Source organism: Panthera leo, chromosome B3, assembly GCF_018350215.1.
Source record: "Panthera leo isolate Ple1 chromosome B3, P.leo_Ple1_pat1.1, whole genome shotgun sequence".
In the NCBI taxonomy this organism is placed as follows: Eukaryota; Metazoa; Chordata; class Mammalia; order Carnivora; family Felidae; genus Panthera; species Panthera leo.
This window is the reverse complement of record NC_056684.1, coordinates 86,084,895-86,107,439: the sequence shown is the minus strand read 5'-3', so window position 1 is coordinate 86,107,439 and position 22,545 is coordinate 86,084,895. Positions and strand designations below refer to the sequence as shown.

Sequence of the window (22,545 nt, the reverse complement as noted above, 5' to 3'; positions counted from 1 at the left end):
TCACAGTTCCTGGCACATTCTTTTCCAAAAAGAATTCCTTTCACTCACTGTGCCTCATGTCACAGCCCACTCCCTACAAAGCTCTAGATAATCCAAGGTCTTCAGAGCCAGGAAAAGCAAGAAGAGGTTTCAGGAGAAAGGATAAGGGATAAAAGAGGCCCCACTCCATAGCTATCAAAACTTACAATGCACATACTATTTCATCCCTCAGTTCTACTACCAGAAGTATTTAGAAAAATATGTAAAATGTATTTTTATGTACAAAGACACTCACTGAAGCAGTATTTGCAAGAGAAAATACGCTCTAGTCATACTTGATTTCTTTCTGTTCCTTGAACTCACCAAGGTTATTTTTGCCTCAGAGCTTTTATACTTGCTTGTCCTTCTGCCTAGAAGTCTTTTTTTCTAAAGCTCGAAACAATTTTCTTCATCATTCAGACTTTCTTTTCGCTCTTTCTTTCTTTCTTTCTTTCTTTCCTTCTTCTGGCCATCCTACCTGAAGTAGGATAGTACCTATGCTTCTGCCTTCGTGAAATTTCTTAATTTGTTTAGGTTTTATTTCATTGTTTTTGATAGATCTCAGCCAACTTACAAGTCTATGTAAATTACATGCAAGCAGGGCTGTGGATCTTATCCTTCATCTATATTCTTAGAAGGTATTTGGCATATAGTAACTACTCAGTATATATTTAATAGAAAGGAGGATGGATGGATAGATGGATCAATGACTAGCAGAAATACAGACTTAACATAAATGTTCATCAACAGAAAACTGAGAATATGAAGTGTACAACCATAAAGCAAATCCGTATGGTTTATACTATAAATGCATACATGTGTGTGGAAGATTCTTTCAACAAGCATTTGTTAAGCACTTACATATTATATGTCAGACACTGTTCTAGGAGATAGGCAGTGGTGAATAAGATAAATAAATTTCCTCCTCAGAATATGTCTTTGGCCAAAACAATGCAAGTACAAAACATAAAAGTAAAAACAGAAGAAATGTAAAACTATACTTACATATGCATACATGCTTGAATAGGCAAAGCAAGAATACTCAGGAAACTATTACCAGTGGTTACTGTGAAAAAAGGACCTAAGAGTTGAGGTGGGGATATGGAGGAATGAGAGAAAGAAGTATTTTTTTTAATGTTTTTATTTTATTTTTGAGACAGAGAGAGACAGAGCATGAGCGGGGAAGGAGCCTCTAGAGAGAGAGAGAGAGACCCAGATCCAAAGCAGGTTCCAGGCTCCAAGCTGTCAGTACAGAGCCCGATACGGGGCTCAAACCCACAAACCGTGAGATCATGACCTGAGCCGAAGTCGGATGCTTAACTGACTGAGCCACTCAGGCGTGCTGAGAAAGAAGTATTTTTATTTCATTTTATATCTGCATAACTTGATGTTTTAACCATGTGCATGTACAATTTTTAACTTAATAAATATTTATTAATAATCTTAGAACTGAACAGGAAATTTTGAAGGAAACCATATTACACCTGAGAGATATAAAGTGAATAAAAGGGACATAATCTTTATGATTCCCTTGAAACTTTGAAAAAAAAAATTATTGTTGCCTAATTACTCTTTTATAATTATGCTTTATTATGGTTGTTTGCTTGCTTGCTTGGTTTAAGTACAGTGAAAATTTAAATTAATATATGGTAGGAATTTTTTGGAAAAGTTTAAAATAAATAAGTTTCTTAAGAATTATGCAAATATTTCTTAAAACAATCACATTTCTTTGTTCAGTTAGGGACTATTTATTTATAAAAGTCACAGTGTTCAGGATTTTGAAGTTTGTAATAAAAAAATTTATTAAAGGGTTTATAATAAAAATAAGTTTTTCTATATTATGACTACCGTATGTTTGTCACACATAGTTCTCATGTTATATATTTAGTAATCAAGAAATTACTAATCAAAAAGGTAAATTACTCATCACTGAAGGTCAAGGAAGGACATCAAATTAAGAGGAAATAAATATTTGGTGTTTAAAATAAACGGCTTTCATGTTTTCAAAACTTGAAGGGTAAAACAATATACCACTTGGAACACTGTGACTGTTTTTAGTGCCAGTTACAAATGACACTTTGAAAATGGAAATCGCATTGCATAGCCTTCTGATAAATTTTTAAAAACCAAAACTTTAAAACTAGTATTATTTTCAGAGAGCTAATGAGATACAGGATTTTCTAAAATATCCTGAAACGTTTTGCCCTAGGCCAAACTAAACTAAATCACTTAATCTAGCACAGGACAGAATATAAAAACAAAGTCAGCTTATAGAATAGTTTCTCTAGGGAACAAACAGCCTGTTTTCATAAGATTCATGTGGGTGCCAAGTTCTGATGCAATTACCTACTCCTTTACACAAAGGCTTGCATTTCCACACAACCAATTGAAGTTCTTGGCATATCAAAGGTAAAAAAGTATTAGAGCAAGTTAAATCAATCTATAATGACAACTGGTATGAGCAGCCACTTGAAATCAAATGAAATAACAGCTATTAGAAGCTGTCTTGCTAAAATAAAGTACAAATAACCACATAAGGTCTTAATTAATTATCAGGAATCAAAATGCTAACAGATTTTTATCAAAAAGCTATTTAATAATTCTCTGTAGTTTATAGTTACTGAGACATTAACAAATAGAAGCTGAGAATCAACATATTCCAAAAACAAGTTATACTTTCCCTCCTGTTTTGAACACTTAATAGCAATGCATACATTGTATAATACAATGTTTATGCCATTTGCTAACATTACAGTACCTAATCATTCTCAATGGGCAGTGCTGCCTGCAAACTATGCATTTCACTTTTTAAACTGTAATGTTAAAGACAACTTCTAGGTTGCAAAATATAATTACTAGAACAAAATCTTTAAACAGCAAAATAAATGTTAGGCTCTAATTTCTTGTTCAATATCTAGGAAATCACAGCTGTCAGTCTCCTTTAACTGAAGAACTACAAAAGCTCATGTAATTTCTTAAGTCATTCTTAATAAATATTTTCATTAGCGAAAAGTATGTAATAAGAATATGGTCCTAAAATAGATATTCCATAGTTAACAATAAAAATACAGTATGAAAAGAAAAATATAAGCCACCCTATATATAGTAATTTCCTTCCATAAACACTTTGATTCTTCTTGCATTTAAAATTACGATTTCAACCATAAATTATATGTAAATATTCCATTATCTCTTTTCTTCATCATACTATATAGTTTCTTAGGATCAGTACATGTTCACTAAAAATTTTTCAGAAAATACATTTAAAAAACATTCCTAAATGGCAAATCAACTGAGTTAAAGATATTTATAAAAAAAATAATAGTAATACAATTATACAGTGTTTTAAAGTATTAAATACATTAAACAATGTGGGCTTTTAATTTTTTAAAGACATTTTTCAAAAGACACTGATGATCTTCCATTTTAAAACATAGGACTTTACTTCTTTCAAGAAAATTGCAGCTCTATGATGTGGCTGTGCTCAAAATGGCTGTATAAATAATTTGACATTTTACACTACTAATTGTGTAAGAAAACCTTTTATAAACTATGAAGAAAAAGAGAAAACAAAAACTGCCATAAATATCTAAGGTATTACAAAACAGCAATCAAACATTATAAGCCTCCTGGTTGAGGTATGTAATACAAACTAATATGTATCATCCTGTGGAGGGAATAGGGATGGGTAGAGATTGGAGGGCTAGGGGAGCCGAATTCATAAAGGCTGGCAGAATAAGATGAAACAAGATTAACTAACATGAACCACAAAGGACAATTGTTGAAGCTCTGTTATGTGTACATACAGGTTCATATTGTTTCGCTACTCTTGTACATTTAGGATTTTCCATAATAGATAGTTTAAAACACACAGTGTAAAATTAAAGGACATATACAGCATTATTTACTTGCTAGCAAAACCCATTAAATAATCGTTCACAGGACCAGCAATGAGTGTTCCATGTTCTATAAGAATGTTATTAAAACCCCATCAATCTCATGCCTGATATATATATACACGTATCATGCAACAAATACTGCATGCACATCTTTCACAGATACATAGGCACACACCTCACATGGATTTATACTGCATGTTATCTGAAGAAAAGCTTACAAATTTCATCTTAGCATACAGGAACTGAAAAGAAAATAATATCAGCTGATAATATATATTAAATGCTAAAATAGATAATATATTAAAATGCTTTGGAATTACTCCCTGACCTTAACCTAACAACTTCCTGAAGCTAAGACAATATGTTACCAATGACCTAGTGCATATGGGAAACAGGGTAGGTACACTCTGTCACCTTTAGCAAACATTTTCCTCACCAAGCTAATTACAGGCCATCTGCTACACCCTGAAGCAACATCCTAGTAAGTTACTGCTACTGACTTGCAATGTAAGTAACCAAGTTTATGATATGCTGTAGTCATAACTATATAAATTTGAAATATTCTCTAATTTTATTTACAGAACATTTATTTCTATTCCTGAGGATTTTTCCCATTTGTAGAACAGTCATATCTTTGAAAAGGCATAGTGATCTTAAATGAGGATGACTTACATAGAAGAATCATAAGCAGAAATAGTGATCATGACTATAACACCATGTCTCAAAATTTCAACACTTGTCACCTTTTAATACATGTTAAGTCTATGGTTGAACCAACAAATTAGGTAAATTTTATACTTCATCACACTGTTTACAATAAAATTATTTTACTAAGTAATAACTTCGTATCAGTGAAAGAAATAAGTATATCTGTAATCGAAGGTGAAATGACAGTCACAGGTCAGGTCCTACACCCAATTTAATTCTTTTTTTTAAATTAAATTAAATTAAATTAAATTTAATTTAATTTAATTTGAGAGAGAGAGAGAGAGAGAGAAAGAGAGAGAGACAAACCCCAACCAGGCTCCACACTCAACACAGAGCCTCATGCGGGGCTTGATCCCACAGCCCTGGGATCATGACCTGAGCGGAAATCAAGAGTCAGACTCTAAATGACTGAGCCACCCAGGCTCCCCCAGTTTAATTCTTTTTTGATTCTTTATTTTGAGGAACTGCAAACTCAAATTCATTCTGATTGAAATAATTAAACATTTGCTGGAATACCTCCTGATAGCTACTATTCCAAACTTTAAAATACTGACTAAAATATTTTTAAATAAATATTTTAAAACACAGATAAATCTCAAAAGAAAGGTAAACATTCACCTGTCAAAATCAAACCATAACAGAGTGGGACTTGAAGCCAAGCAGTCCATGAAAATGTTGAGAGCAAATTGAGTTAGTAGAGGTTCAACTACACTTTCACCATCCTTAAATAGCAATCAGATAATTTCCAACCACCTGTTCAATATCTTAGCCAGACACAAGGCACCTGCCAAATTAGGTGAAAAAGTTAACTACCCAAGATCAAAACCAAAAGCCTTTAACCGTGGCGGGACAAGGAATCCAAATCTGCACTTAAACCAAGCAACTAACATAAAACTGTTTAACAACCTGATAACCTGTATTCCAGCCAGAAGTTTAAAAGGGAAAAAAAAGGTCATGTGCTAGATTCCTTTACAAGATAAAATCTTCTGAAAATAAGCTCACAGCCATTCAAAACTATAAAATATATGAAATAATCTGTTGTAAAAAAAGATACTATAGACATACAAAAAAGAGGTGGGGGTTCACACTTGAATTAGAGAAAACTAAGCAATCTGAAATCAATCATCAAAATAGGTATGATTTTTAAATTGCCAGATAAAGCAATGTAACTATTAAAGAAGATCAGGCAGTTACTAAATAAGCATGGATAGATACAAAAAATGGCCTAGCAGAAATCACAGAAATGAGAAATATGTTCACTGAACTTGAAATGACAGATGAAGTGAAAACTAGAAAACACTGGAAGTGAAAATTGATGATTTGGAGACAAGGGAGAAGAAATTCCCTGGAATGCAGCACAGAGTAACAGAGTTGGAAATATGAGAAAGAAGAATCAGAGAAGATAAAAGTTCTAACATATGTCCAATAAAGGTTAGAGAAGGGGCGAACAGAAAAGAGAAAGGAAAAGCAAAATAATTATACTCTGATTAGTACAGAGAATGTGTCCCCGGAAAAGAAAACTTGAATGAGATTTACACAGTGTCAACATTTCTTAATTCCTATAGAGATGCATTTCCAGCATCATATTTTGGCAATGATCCTTCATTTTCATCAAATTCCTGAAATTATGGCACACCTATATTGTTTTGTTAGGTACAAATCAGAGTGATGCATTTAATACCCTTCATAATATGAAGAGATGTTTAATAATGCTAAGCCTGCTGATCTTTTTCTTGTTTCCTCAACGTTTACATGAAGGCACAGGGAATCACCAATATAATTGCTGTTAATATCAGCATGACACTATTTCTCCATTTTTTATTTTATTTTTTTATTGTTTATTGGGGTGGGGGGGAGGGGAAGACAGAGAATCCTAAGTAGGCTCTGCGCTGACAGCACAGAGCCTGATGCAGGGCTCGAACTCACAAACTGTGAGAACATGACCTGAGTTGAAGTTGGACACTTAAACCAACTGAGCCACCCAGGCACCCCTCCATTTTTTATAGTCCAGTATTATTACTTACACATCTCCTATTACTATTTGGTCAAAACTGTTTGCTAAAAATCAAAACAAATGGCAGAATGCAATGCCACACTTAAACGCTGAGTGCATATAGTACAAACTGCAGTCTTCTCACTGGCCAAGAGCATATGATATCACTCAGAGCATAGAAAAAAATATGGATTAGCAATGTTCTAAAAGTATTTCTTTATACTTTACCCACCTTTACATTCTTTCTCAGGAAGCTGGCAGAGAATGTGCTCTACCAAAACAAGGGAGTAAAGCATGAAAGAAGTAGACCCGGTTTTAGAAAACAGAGGTCCTATCTAAGGAGAGAGGTAAAAAGAATACCTAAGATGATGATGAGGGAAATCATGGAATAACAGCTATACACCAGACATTGAGGGAAATCATTCAAACCTGACGGCATTAAGAAAACTTCAGGAGCGTGTGGGTGGCTCAGTTAAGCATCTGACTTCAGCTCAGGTCATGATCTCGTGGTTTGTGGGTTTGAGCCCTGTGTCAGCCTCTGTGCTGACAGCTCAGAGCCTGGAGCCTGCTTCAGATTCTGTGTCTCCCTCTCTCTCTGACCCTTCCCCACTCGCACTCTGTCTCTTTCCCTCTCTCAAAAACAAATAAAACGTTTAAAAAAAAAAGAACTTGACTGTACAAGTGCCTATTAAAAAAAAAAAGAAAGAAAGAAAGAAAGAAAACTCCAGGCATCTGAGAAGTGATTCAAAAACTAAGACAGTTTGGGGTTCAATCAATAAAAATACACAAAAACTAAGCAACAAAACAAATACAACAGCAAAAAGCTGTGCAAGGGAGGGGGAAGGGAAAATAAAATATAGATGTATTAGTTATGATTAGCACCTACATGACCATAATAATGTAAATACTATATATTTTTCTAAATAATTGCAATATAACTATGTAAGAAGGTTGAAAAACAAAGTGAAGGTGTACCAGGGGCAGACATATCAACAGAGACCTACCTCCTTGTAGGAGTTACCTGGATTGGTTCTCCCAACTTTTACTCTTCCTTTCCATTTGGAAGACGTAAACAGCTAAAAATTACATTTTCCAGTCTCTTTGCAGCTCGTAGTCCAAATGTAAACAAAGGTTTTACCAAGTAGATGTAGTACTCCAGCAAGATATGGGAAGAAAGTAAGGCAGAGGACACCTGTTTGCTTTCAGCATGTAAAGTCAGACATGGATGTTTCTGGTGGCAGGGACTGGTCTAATGTCTAGTGTGAGACCCCTGGTATGACAGCCAGTTGTGGTGGCAGCAGCATCAGCTTTCTGACCTCTAGATTCCAACAGTAATATAATGATGCTGAATCATGGTCTACAGATAATCTCTAACTTCTGTTCCAGTATTTGGAATAATTTTATAAACTCTAATTCCCTATATAAGGCCCTTTCTGCTTGGAATACTTAGGGTGTGTGTGTGTGTGTGTGTGTGTGCGCGTGTGTGTGTGTGTGTGTGTGTGTGTGTGTGCGCGCGCGCGTGCCTGTGTGTGTGTGTGTGTGTGTGTGTGTGCGCGCGTGCCTTTCTGTCCTATAACGTGACTGATGACATTCTGCCTATCTTTGATAGCTTCAGGAAGTAATGAAATCTGCAATAAGACTGAGGTAAGGGGGATCCAGAAGCAGCAATATAAGCATGTTATATAGAAATATGAAAGTAGAGGGATATATCATTTGCATTATATAAAGTTGCATCCACTGTTTAAGTACACATTTGGTGAGTTTTGACAACTGTCTGCAATAGTATAACAAAAAAATACCATTATAAAGTTGCCTCATGCCCCTTTGCAATAAATCTACCCCACTCCCCAATCCCAGGCAACCACTGATCTGTGTTCCTTTACTATATAAATTAGATGCTACTTCCAGAGTTTTGTATAAATGGGCTTATACAATGTATACTTGAAAAGTCCAGCTTCTAGCCAAAAACCTATGTGTGATTTTGCAAACCCAACCACAGGCAATTACAAAGCCTTCATCTGGCAGGCCTCCCAGGAAGAAGTTGCTTTCCCTACACCAGACATTGCACAACCATTGCACTGCAGTCTCTGAAGAGAGTTGTAGTCAAGAACTCAGCCCACCTGGCTGGCCAGGCTCTTAGGCACATCTGTATTACTAGCTATGCAGGGGTCTCTTCATCTGGAAGATCTTCATCAGGAGATCTCCTTAAATGGTGGGGGAAGGAGGATACTTTTCTTCCACTTTGACTCAGTGAATAGTACTTTTCCACTCCTAATCCCTCCCTCTCTCCCTCCTCTCTGTACTCTACTCTTACCCCATGAAGCCCCCATTGCTCAACCTGGGTCCATAAAAGTACAGAAGCTTTTTGTTTGGGGCTCCCTAGGCTGTGAGATGACCCCCACGTCTGTGCTGATCCACCCCACCCTCAAATGGGTGCATTGTTCCATGGGAAAAGATGGGCCAGTGGGAAGTTAGTGCTTTCCCCATTTAGTCTCTTGCTATATACCACCACATAAAGTGATTAAAGGCTTGACAATTAATTTTGTTTTGGCTTACCTTTTTTAACTGCTAGTGACACCTAGCCAGTCAGCTTTCTCCAGCTCAGCTGAGCCCCTGCCAATACTCTTTTGTATCTGAAATTTCACTTAACGTAATTGAGATTCATGTTGTATAAAACACTAGTTTGTTTCTTTTGCTCAGTAATATTCCTTTTTATTGTGTGAATACACTGCAATTTGTTTATCCATTCACCTATTAATGGATATTTGGGTTGTTTCTAATTGTTGCCTATTATGAATAAAACAGTAATAAGTGTGGTAGGACAAAACTTTTTGCAGCCACAGGTTCCCAGTTGTCTTGAATAAATATCCAGAGTCGAACTGCTGGATCATACTAACTTTGTAAGAAACAGCCAAATTGTTTCCTGAGGTGGTTGTACCATTTTACACATCCACCAGCCGTGGGTGAGAGTTCCAGATGCTCCACATTCTAAAACTTGGTATGGACACTCTTTTTATAAGTATAAGTATAAATATAAATATAAATATAAATATAAATATGTAAATTTACACACACACACACACACACACGTATCTTTTACTGTTCACTGTAGCTGGTATGGTACAAACTGGAAAAGACAAAACAGACGTGTTTTGCCTTACCAGTTTTTTTTTAATATAACTGACATATATAATTATATTAGTTTCAGGTGTACAACAATGATTAGATATTTGTATATATCATGAAATGATCACAATGCCTAGTTAACATACAACAAACACAGTTGTAAAATTTTTTTTGTTGTGATGAGAACTTCTAAGATCTCTCTTCACAACTTTCAAATATAAACACAGTATTGTTAACCATATTCACCATGCTGTTACTTCCATGACTTACTTTAGTCTTAATTTTAATCATTTCTTGTGTATGCAGTAATATCCTATGATTTTTAATTTGAATAACCTGTTTAATGATGATATGCATCATTTCAAATGCGTATTGGCCATTCATACAACTTCTTGTGTGAAGTGTCTGTTGAACTCTTTTGCCCATTTTTTCTTAATGAGTTACTTGTTCTAATTACTAAGTGGTAAGAGTTCTATTTTTTTTAACGTTCATTTATTTATTTTGAGAGAGATTATGTGCACATACATGCACACGCAGGAGAGGGAAAAAGAATGAGAAAGAGAGAGGGAGAGAGAGAATTCCAAGCAGGCGCCACACTGTCAGTGCAAAGCCCGACACAGGGCTTGATTCCACGCATGACCTGAGCCAAAATCAAGAGTTGGATGCTCAACCAAATGAGCCACCCAGGTGCCCCAGTGGTTAAGAGTTCTTAATATATTATGAAAACAAGTCCTCTGCCAGATATAAGCATTGTAAATATTTTCTTCCAGTCTGTGGCTTGCCTGTTCATTTTAGTTAATGGTGTCATCTGGGAAAATATTTTTATTTTAATAAAGTCCAATTTATCATCTTTTTCTTTTAGCTTAATATTTTTGTGTTCTAAGAAATATTACCAACTCTAAGGCCACAACTATTTTCTTTTATGTTTTCTCCTATAAGTTTAATAGTTTTAGGTTTTACATTTAGATCAATGATTGATTTCAAATTTTGTATATAGTCATAAGGCAAAAACCAAAGTTCACTTTTTCCCATTATTCCAGCACCATCTGAAAAGATTATCTTTTCTCCATTGAGTTACCTTGGCACCTGTTGGAAAATCAGTTGGCTATGTATGTGGGGGTCTGTATTTGGGCTCTTTTTGTATTCCATGTCTATCCTTTCACTAATACCAAATCGCCTTTATTACATCAGTTTTGCAGTAAGTCTTGAAATTAGGAGGTATCATCCTACAACTTTGTTATTCTTTTAAAATATTGCTTGGCTAAGCCCTGGGCATTTTCATATAAATACTGGAATTGGCTTGTAAATTTCTTTTTAAAGAGCATGCCAGAATTTCTGACGGAGATAAATGAATTAAGAAGAAATTAAAAGTTTAACCATCTAATTCATAAATATGGCACACCTCTTAATTTACTTATGTCTTCTTTAATTTCTATCAGCAATGGTTTATGGTTTTTGGTTTTTGGTGTAAAGGTCTTACACATATTTAATAAAGTTTACCCCAAGTATTTAATGCCTTTAGATGCTTTGTAAATGTAATTTTTTTAAGTTTATTCATTTTGAAAGAGCAAGCACACACAAGTGAGCACGTGCACAAGAGAGAATGGGGGAGGGGGACAGAGAGAGAGAATCCCAACCAGGCCCCATGCTGACAGCATGGGGTCTGACATGGGGCTTGAACTCACAGACCATAAGATCATGACCTGAACCGAAATCAAGAGCTGGACCCTTAACCGTCTGAGCTACCGAGGCAACCCTAAATGTAATTGTTTTATCTCACTTTTTCAATTTTCTTTGCTATATACAGAAATACAATTGATATTTGTATTGGACTTTGAAACTTACAACCTCACTAAATTCACTTATAAACTCCGCTCATTTTATTATAGAGGCTTCAGGATTTGCTACATATATAATTATGTTGTTTGCTAATAAAGACATTTTTGGGGGCACCTGGGTGGCTCAATTGGTTAAGCATCTGACTTCAGTTCAGGTCATGATTTCACAGTTTGTGCGTTCAAGTCCCACATCGGACTCCGTGCGGACAGCTCAGAGCCTGACACCTGCTTTGGAGTCTGTGTCTCCCTTTCTCTCTCTGCCCTTCCCCAACTTGTGCATGCATGTGCGCTCTCTCTCAAAAAAAAAATTAAAAAAAAAAAAGACATTTTTTTCTTCCCCGTACACATGCTTTTATTTCTGTAAAGCCAAGTAATTAACACAGTGTGATACTGGTGCAAGGATACAGGAATAATTCAGTGGAATAAAGAGTACACAAATAGACCCTCACCACACACATACTCACACACACACACAGATACATATACCTAATTTATGGCAAACAATCCACAGCGATGGAAAAAGCTAATCTTTTCAATAAATGATGCAGGATCAACTGGGTATCCACACAGAAAAAATTACCCTCAATCCCTACTTTGTACTATACCAAAAAATTAATCTGAGCTAGATCACAGATCTAAACATAGAATCTAAAGCAATCAAGCTTCTAAAAGAAAACAAGGAAGAATATCTAACTGACCTTGGGATGGACAAAGATTTCTTAAAAAGTATACATAAAACACTAATTATACATTTTAATGAAGTCTAATTTGTCAATCACTAAAATTTTTCTCTTCATCAAAAAATGCCATTAAGAGGGTCACCTGGGTGATTCAGTTAGTTAAGCAACCAACTCTTGATTTCAGCTCAGGTCCTGTTCTCACAGTTCATGGGATCAAGCCTGGAGTCGGGCTCTGTACTGACAGTGGGGAGCCTGCTTGGGATGCTCTCTCTCCCTCTCTCTGCCCCTCCCCACTTATGCTCCCTCTCCCTCTCGCTCTCTCAAATTAAATATATATATATATATATATATATATATATATTTTTTTTTTTTTTTTTTTTTTTTAAATGCCCTTAAGAGAATGAAAAGACAAGCAACAGACTGGGAGAAGAAATATACAACATGTTTAAGGATAACAGACTTTTGGGGTGCCAGTGGCTCAGTCAGTTAAGCTTCCAACTTCGGCTCAGGTCATGATCTCACAGTGAGTTTGAGCCCCACATCTGACTCTGTGCTGACAGCTCAGAGCCTGAAGCCTGCTTCAGATTCTTTATCTCCCTCTCTCTGCCCCTCCCCTGCTCACACTCTGTCTCTCTCTCTCAAAAAATAAACATTAAAAAAAAAAAAAAGATACCTGAATTTGAAGAAGGCCCTCAGCCAAAATAATCAATAAAAGACTCACAAAGTATTGTCTCCCAGGCTATGCCTTTAGGTCCAAGAGTCTAGAACATTAGGACCTCAGTGCTCAAATTATTTTAGAAGGATCTTCAATGCTGACACATAAAGGAAGACAGGAGCCTTAGGCGTAAACTGATTATTACACCTCAGCAGACTCTCAGGAGATGACTAGAGATTGGAAAACTGCCCCTTGCAAGTGTTAAATACAGACCTTTTAAAGACTGCAGCTATCTTGTTATTGGTATTGGTAGAAACTGCATCTATCATCGAAGGTCATCAAATAATCCTGAAGCAAGAAATAACCATCATGTTCCAGATGCTGTCAAAGAATCATTCAAATAAGGAGAAGGCCACTCAGGAGAACTTACTTACTGATAACAGAAATATCCTATGCAAGAGTGTATTCCAGAGGTAAGTTCAGGAGGAGTTCATTACATTCACATACAGGCCTACTCCCCTTTTCTGAGGCCACTGACATAAATGCCCTCTCAGAACTTCCCAGTTTGGATTGCTGTATAATGTGAACCCTAAGATCCTCAGCCAAAGCAAAATGTACCATTCGTTTTAACAATACGAGTTCCCTAACTGTAATGGAGTGCTAACGCTAGCCTGCAAGAGCCATTTTTCTCTATCCAACTCCTACTATACCACCTATGCTTCAGGTATAGTAGGAGTATTACACAGCAAAAAAAAAAAAAAAAAAAAAGCAACAAATAAGGGGTTTTTGTTTTTTGGGTTTTTTTCCTCCAGAGAGTCAATCCCTTACCATTACTAGCATACCATTGGCTATTTGACAGCTGCAATGTTTCTGAAAATAAGGCACATACAGCCTGCAGACAGTAAAACCGTGGTAGAAGGTAGTAAAGGAAATCTGCAAAATGGGTCTCTGGGGAAAGATCTAGATATTCACAAAATCTTGGGTCATTCCAGTACAGTATGGCAAAAAGGCCCTGGATGATTGGGCAATAAAAAATGATCCTTTATGGAATATCCAGTTATAGAAATCCCTATGAGAACTTTATCAAAAAAATGAAAGTGCTAGTTCAGAGGGGGGCTGGAATGCAGAGATAAATGCCCTAGACCTCTAGAACTAGCATCCTGAATTCATCAAATGAATGAGCAATGGATCACACGAGCAAAACTGTATTAAAAATCTGTAGGAGGAATGACAGCAAAATGGCAGACTAGAAAGCTCCAAGCTCTCATTACCCTAAAGGAATATTTTAAAAAAACAAGCAGGAACTGTCAGAACCAACTCTGTTGAAACTCTGGGAAACAATCAGAAGTTAATAGTGACCAAGCAAACACCCAATCAAGAAAAAGCCATGTTCAAAATGGCAGGAGAATTTTGTGGTGTTTTCTTACTGTTCCCTCATCCATTCTCTAGTGCAACGGTGGTCTTGTTCTTGAAACAGTAGCAGCTTGGTTCCCAGCTTCTTCATTCTTCTAAAGGATAGCAGAAAAGACCTGATATGCAAATTATTGTACATATCTGTTCTATCCTGTCTGGGGGATACTTGAAAGACTGATGCAAAGCATCTGGCTCTGTATCACCTAACTTGGAATGCAGGTGGGTAAAGGGGCAAACATTGCTTGTAAAAGCTGTAAGGCAACTGACACCCTGGGTAAGAAGAGTGGAGACATCAAATAGACAATCTAAAGCCTGGAAGAGAAACTGGGGGAGAGTCTGGGAAATTAAGACATAGAAAGCAGCCCTAGTATATAGGGGAATTTAGAAAGCTACTTGCAAGTTCAGAAAATACCTAAGAAGACTTTAAGCTTTCATTTCAGGCTAGTCATAGGCTCAGAGCAAGCCTAGCTAAGGGCTAAAGGAGTGCTTAAGAAAGAGGCAATCTGTAAAGACTGGAAGTGCTCCTGGCATTCAAGGAAACTCTGTAAAAATATTAGCTGAACATGAGCCAAAGGGACAGAGACATCAGTGATCACACACAACAAAGAATAATCTGCAAATATAATCTGGAAAAGTCTCAAAACTGACTACCACAGCCTTCAATAGTTAAGAAAAAAAAAGACAAGGGACTTGAATATATATTTCTTCAAATAAAATATACAAAGAGCTAACAAACACATGAAAAAAAAGATCAGCATTACTAGTCATTAGTAAAATCCCAATCAAAACCACTCACTTCACACCCAATAGGATGGCTATTATCAAACAACTAAAGGTACCCAGTGTTGACAAGAATGTAGAGGAACTGAAACTTGTGTGCATTGCTGGCAGGAATGTAAAAATAATGCAGGTACTGTAGAAAATGGCTTGGCAGTTCCTCAAAGAGCTAAACATAGGATTACCTATGGGCCAGCAATTCCACGGCTAGGTATATACCCAAAAGAATCAACAGCAGGGACTCAAACACTGATACCTGTAAGTGAATGTTCATAGTAGCATTATTCACAATAGCCAAAAAGTGTAAACACACCCAGTGTCTATTGACAGATGATGAATAGTAAATAAAAGGTGTTATATACATACAGTGGAGTATCATTCAACTTAAAAAGAAGGAAATTCTGACACATGGTACAACATGAAGACATTATGCTAAATAAAATAAGCCAGACACAAAAGGACAAATACTCTATGATTCCACTTATATGAGGTACCTGGAACAGGCAAATTCATAGAGACAGCAAAGAGAATAGAAGTTACCAGGGTTTGGGAAAGGAGAGAATGGGGAGCTATTATTTAATGGGTACAGAGTTTCTATCTGGGGTAATTAAATGTTCTGGAAATAGAGAGCAGCAATGGTTATATAACACTGTGAATGTAGTTAATACCATTGAACTGTACACCTGCAAATGGCTAAAATGTTAAATTTTATGTTATGTATATTTTACCACACACACATACCCACTCCATCGAATGGATTTTATCTGTGATTAATGAACAATCTTCTAGATTAGAACATGTGCACTCACACACATAGTCAGTATGAATGGCTTGAAAATGGCCTTTGACCTATCGTTCCCAAATTAGGTGCCAAGGTATCTCCAAACACTACAACAAACACAGAGGGGTCCCATGCATATTTTAAATTTTCACAGGAAATAGCAACATCCATTAAATATCATGTGAACTTATTTATTGGTTCAAGGGAGTTGATTGTTAGAATATTAGATGTCTACATTCTTTTCAATGACTTCATATCTTTGCATTGCTGGGATAAAAAGCAAATACCATGCAAAAATTAATGTGGACGAACAGAAGGGGGCAGAAGGGGGCAGCTTAGAAGCACATGAAAATATTACTAAGACACTAAGGGGATCATGAAAAATGTTAAGGGAACTTCTGCTTTAAAAATTTAAGTAGGGAAGCCTGGTTGGCTCAGTCGGTAGAGCATGTAACTTGATCTCAGGGTTACGGGTTCAAGCCCCACATTGAGCATAGAGCCTACTTAGAAAAAAAAAAAAAACAAGCAGCAAGTGGACCATATTAGACCCCTACCACTACTACAGGGACCTAACAAATGATTAGTGACTAGAATTGACACCTACTGTACTCTAGGCTTTGCTCGTACTTTAATAAAAGCAATTGACAAGAATTCAATTAAAGGAGCAGAGAATAACTTATCAGCTTCAACCACCTGGGTATGTTTCCTATGATTGTTACCTATTTATAAAAATGGGCAAGGAATTAAAATATCATTACCCTCAAAGTAATGATCTCATTAAAAATTGGAATGGGCAATTAAAACATCTGTTACTTAAATGATAGAAGATAAGGACATCAAGGGCTGGTTAACTTGACTGGGGCACAATATTTTAAAATTAAATATGAGAGGAAGTAAGAGGGGACTCCACTGGAAAAGTTTCTAGGAACTAGAACGGCAGTTAGGGGATGGACATGATGCACTTCACAGTTTTATCTTCCCCACCTCACAAATTTTTCTTTCATCCTGCCCGACCCAGATGTGCTCAGAACAGGATAACAGTGCCAACAGAGGGAGATATTGCTGCACTAGACACGTTATCCATAACATACAATTTGTACCTTTTCTTAAGGAAACTTTGGAGTGGCTCATGACTTCACCGCATATAGCTAAATTAAGATTAACCAGAAGTACTACTTCATTACCAAGCAAGAGTGCCTATAATTCTTGATTTGTCAAATTGTATAAAATTTTCCTGGGAACACCTGGGAACAAACAAAAGCAAAGGTCTCAGCAAGTCTGCTGTAACTGCCTGCTGTATGGACAGGCAGCGTGACCAAATCACAGCATTCCACTGGGGTAGGAAAAATACAGGTTAAAAAAAATATAAGCGGAAACAAACAGTGGTCAATCATAAGGTAGGGAAATGGGCTATGACACAAAAAAGGATGCCACTATTCTTTTGCCACAAGAACTTCTCAGAGCAAGAAAATAAGAATGACTAAGGTTGGGAGAAAACAGCTGATCCATTGCCTCTAGCATGCAAAAACTGAACAAATGCTGATGTGAAGGGATTTAAAGAGAACATATCAAGGAAAATCCTCTTAATGACACATCTAAATGGCAGTAAATTAGAATTGTCTGTCATTTGAGTCATATTTTTGTTGGTTATCTTTATCACGATGATTGTTTTGTAGTGCTTAACAAAGATTCTACCTGTGATTCAGGTGGGATAAACTCTAATAGGTGGCAGACATTTGGTGTGTTATATTGCCACCAATCAACATCACTCCCTCCTGAGAAAATTACTGGGGTATGAGGACAAAAATATCACTTGCTGCTTACTCACTGTGTAAAAAGTCTGCTGCTTTGCTCTTTTTGTTAGAAAAGGCATGAATACAAATGGAACAGCATTCATGGAATAAGAATGGTCCCTAAAAGAGTGAATATGATGTAATATAGTGGCTTTATATAACATGAATAGATTCACTCCTGGAATTCAGGAAAGGGCTATTATAGCAAACCTGTTTCTTATGCAGACTAAATAAACTTCATCTGAAAGTGAAATACACCTAATTGACTACTTCTTGGGGCACAAAATACATTTGGATGTGTACATTATATTTAAATTACACTCAGGCCACAGGTACTCAATGCCAACAGGATTTGTGGTAGCTCTGTCAACACTGGCCCCAATAATCAAGGAGCAACAACAGAGCCCTAGGGATGGACTCAGATTATTGAACCAAGCCCAGATGGTGTTCCCAGAAGCATTTCATCAGGAAGAAATACACTTGTTATAGCAAATAGAAACACTAGATGGTGCTATCTTCTGGAAGACGGGTCAAGACTGGCAGTCCATTTAGAAAGATGAATCTAGGGTCACCTGGATGACTCAGTCGGTTGAGCCTCAGACTTCAGCTCAGGTTATCATCTCGCAGTTCATGAGTTCGAGCTCTGTGCTGAGGCAGTGCAGACCCTGCTTGGGATTCTCTCTCCCTCCCTCTCCCTCGCTCTCTCTCCTCTCTCTGCCCCTCCTCCACTCGTGTTTTTCTTCTCATTCTCTTTCTCTCTCTCTCTCAAAAAAAAAAAAAAAAAAAAAGATGAATCTATTCAAGAGTGGACTGGATGCCTCACTAAGCTAGTATAACAGTATATACCTCCACTACACTGGAGAAGACCTACTCGTACCTTTACTCAAGAAGGACTATTGAATATTTTAATCACCATGGCAGCTGTAGTTTCAAACTGGCCATAAGACTTTAATCTTTCTGCCATAGTGGTATGATGTAAAAATGGGATTATAGTTTCATTAAAAGAATTAAACAAAAATCAAACTTATTTGGTCTCCAGGAAAAAAAAAATGGGGGAGGCTAAAGGAAATACTCTAAAAGATGATATTAGACAGGAATGCTAGAAACTATCTAAAGGTCACTCTATAAGTAAGTGGTTACAGACTATATAGTATAATAATATTAACAGCAGGACTATGGCCAATATTTTCCGACTGCCTATTATATACTAGGTGAGATTCAGATGAGGCCAGAATTCGGACTAAAAAGACATGAACAGACATTTCTCCAAAAAAGACATCCAGATGGTTACAGACACATGAAAAAATGCTCAACATCGCTCATCATCAGGGAACTACAAATCAAAACCACAATGAGATACCACCTCACACCTGTGAGAATGGCTAACATTAACAACTCAGGCAACAACAGTTGTTAGCAAGGATGTGGAAAAGGAGGATCTCTTTTGCATTGCTGGTGGGAATGCAAACTGGTGCAGGCACTCTGGAAAAGAGTACGGAGGTTCTTCAAAAAATTAAAAATAGAACTACCCTACAACCCAGCAATTGCACTACTAGGTATTTATCCAAGGGATACAGGTGTGCTGTTTCAAAGGGGCACATGCATCCCAATGTTTATAGCAGTGCTATTGACAATAGCCAAGTATGGAAAGAGCCCAAATGTCCACCGACGATGAATGGATAAAGAAGATGTGGTGTATATATATGTGTGTGTGTGTACATACATATATATACGTATATATGTATGTATGTGTATACATGTATGTATGTGTATACATGTATGTATGTATGTGTATATATACATTCATACATGTATGTATATATGTATGTACACACACACACACACACACACACACACACACACACACACACACACACTGGAGTATTACCAGGCAGTCAAAAAGAATGAAATCTTGCCATTTACAACGATGTGGATGGAACCAAAGGGTATTATGCTAAGCGAAATTAGACAGAGAAAGACAAGTATCATATGACTTCACTCATATGAGGACTTTAAGATACAAAACAGATGACCATAAGGGAAGGGAAGCAAAAATAATATAAAAACAGGGAAGGGGACAAAACATAAAAGACTCTTAAATACAGAAAACAGAGGGTTAGTGGAAGGGTTGTGGGAGGGGGGATGGGCTAAATGGGTAAGGGGCATTAAGGAATCTACTCTTGAAATCATTGTTGCACTATATACTAGCTAATTTGGACGTAAATTTAAAAAAAATTTAATTAATTAATTAAAAAAAAAACAAAACAAGAAAAAGGGCACTTAAGAAATTTTCATCACAAGCCAGGTCTTTCAAAGGTCTGCAACTCAAATTCACATCAACTGGGTGGTCCAAAAAATGTCAAGCATTCAATTTAGTTTCAAATGGACCTGGAATGGTAGGCCCTTTGGCACCTGGCACAAGTAAAAGCAAATCTTCTCTGGAGAAAGGTATCTTCATTCAAGGAATCCCAGTCTCACCAAAAAAAAAAAAAAAAAAAAATCTTTTAAAATACAGTAAGTAGCAAGCACACAGTGAAAAATACGCATAGAAAGAAGTAGTGAACCAAAAGGAAGAATCACAAGGGAAAAAAGGGATTGCACAGACAAGCCACAAATATTTCAGCCTTTGGGGCTGTTATCAGCAACAAATAACAAAACCATTCAAATTACATTAAAAAAAAATAAGAACAGGTTTCAAATATATGCAGAGAATATGAAGCAGTAAAAAGTGAACTGGAATTAACATATATGAAATGGAAATAAATGAAGATACTATACATAAAACATAACAACTGAAATGTAAATTTTCCTGTGGTAACTTCCAGTAATGGCAACAGAGTGAAGTGCTTAAACGAACCTTCCTACAGATAATAATTATGAAATCTAGACAAAATTAAGGCAATGGAAAGCATCCCAACATAGAAAAAGACACGAATTTCTTCTTGAAAAATTGGAACTTCAAGAAGAAAATTCTCCAATTCCCACAATTCTATCAACAGAATATTGATCACAGCTGGCTTGAGATGGCAAAGAACAGAGTTCAGAACCAGAAGAATTGCTGGAAATATAAGGGTAAGACTCTGGATATAAGAGAATCAGAGTAAGTAAAATGCAAAATCTGAGTATATAAATACAGCCCAAATCTCTGGTGGACCACAAAACTGGACATACTCAGGAGAAAATCCAGTGCGTTCACCAACAAGAAAATAAAGCCCACAGCAGAAGCACAGTCTACCCTTGAAAAACAGAGCTGAAACAGGTGAGATTTATGACTCTGCTGCTTTATTAACTGAATGTTTCCCAAACAAGTAAGGGCAGCAGAGAGCTGGGGTCTGAGGTTGAGGAGGTAGAGTCCAATATATGGCAGAGTAGTAGAAAATTAAGGGGAAGATCTCCAGAAACAAGGAAGATACAAAAACTGTAGGCATCCAAATCTGATTATAAGTGCTACCCAAATCCTTGGCTGATCATCAGCAGGCATACCAGAGAATGAGGCTATCAAAAAAGCAGCATGTGAAAGATTAAAAATTGAGCAGATAGCAGCTAATGCAATGTTGGAAAGCCAAGGTTTATGATCTGTGTTTGTACAAGTTAACTGTCTCTTAAGAAACAACAAGAATGATAACCTTCAAAAGAATAAAACAGAATTTTTAGACATGCAAAGTAACAGTACCCCAAGGCATATGAAAACTACAAACCTATAGATCGAGGAAGCTCAAAAAACTCCAAGCATTTAGAAATGACACAAAAAGCATGATCCATAAAGGGGGAAAAAAATGATAAAATGGCCCTTACCAAAATTTACAATTTATGCTCTGTTGAAGAACTGCCAAGATTATTAAAAGACAAGTTACAGACTGGGAAAAAAATATGTGCAAATTACATATCTGACAAAGGACTTGTACGCAGAATATATACATAACTATCAAAACTCAACAATAAAAATGGGACTTGAATATGGACTTGAATAGACACTTGTCTAAAGAGGATATAGGTACAGCAGATAAGCATATGAGTCATTAGCGAAACACTAATTAAAACCATGATAACTACTATACACACTTGAAAGACTGAAATAAAAAAAAAGTACTGACAATATCAAATGTTGATAAGGATGAGGAACAACTAGAATTCTCACACACTGCAAGTGGAAATGCAAAAACAGTACGGTCACTCTGGGAAATGGTTTGGCAGTGTCTTACGAAGTTAAACATACACTTAATACCTGACCCAGCAATCTCATTGCTGGGTATTTACCCTAAACATGAAAACTCACGTCCACACAAAAATCTACAGCCAAACACTCAAAAACAACTACATCAGCCTTAACACATGAATGGATAAGCAAACTGCTATACACATATACATACATGCATACATACATACACACAGTGAATGGCACACTGCTCAGTAATAAAAAAGAACAAGGTTGATCCCAACAACTTGTTGAATATCAAACACATTAAGCTGAGTGAAAGCAGTCAGCTTCAAACAACTGAACACTTATGATTCCACTTATATAACCTTGGAATGACATGACTGTAGTGATGTCAGAGCTTGACAAGGAGAGTGAGTGGGAGGAACACGTAACTATAAAAAATTAGAGCACCTGGGTGACTCAGTTGTAAGCGTCCCACTCTTGATTTTGGCTCAGACATGATCTCCCAGTTTGTGGGTTCTATCCCCATGTTGGGCTCTGTGCTCAGAGTGCGGAACCTGTTTGGGATTTCCGCTCGCTCACTCGCTCTCTCTCTCACTCTGCCCCGCCCTGGTGTTCACATGTGCACTCTAAATAAATAAATAACTTAAAAAAAAAAAAAAAAAGCACGAGGGTGTTTTTTGTGGTGATAGAATTACTCTGTAT

At 36.5% G+C, this 22,545-nt stretch overlaps 1 protein-coding gene across 7 annotated transcripts in view; it reads right to left on the bottom strand.

Moving 5' to 3' along the window:
* The window catches only part of MIPOL1 (mirror-image polydactyly 1), a 320,926-nt gene that overhangs the window by 260,807 nt on the left and 37,574 nt on the right, over positions 1-22,545 (bottom strand). The window lies entirely within an intron of this gene.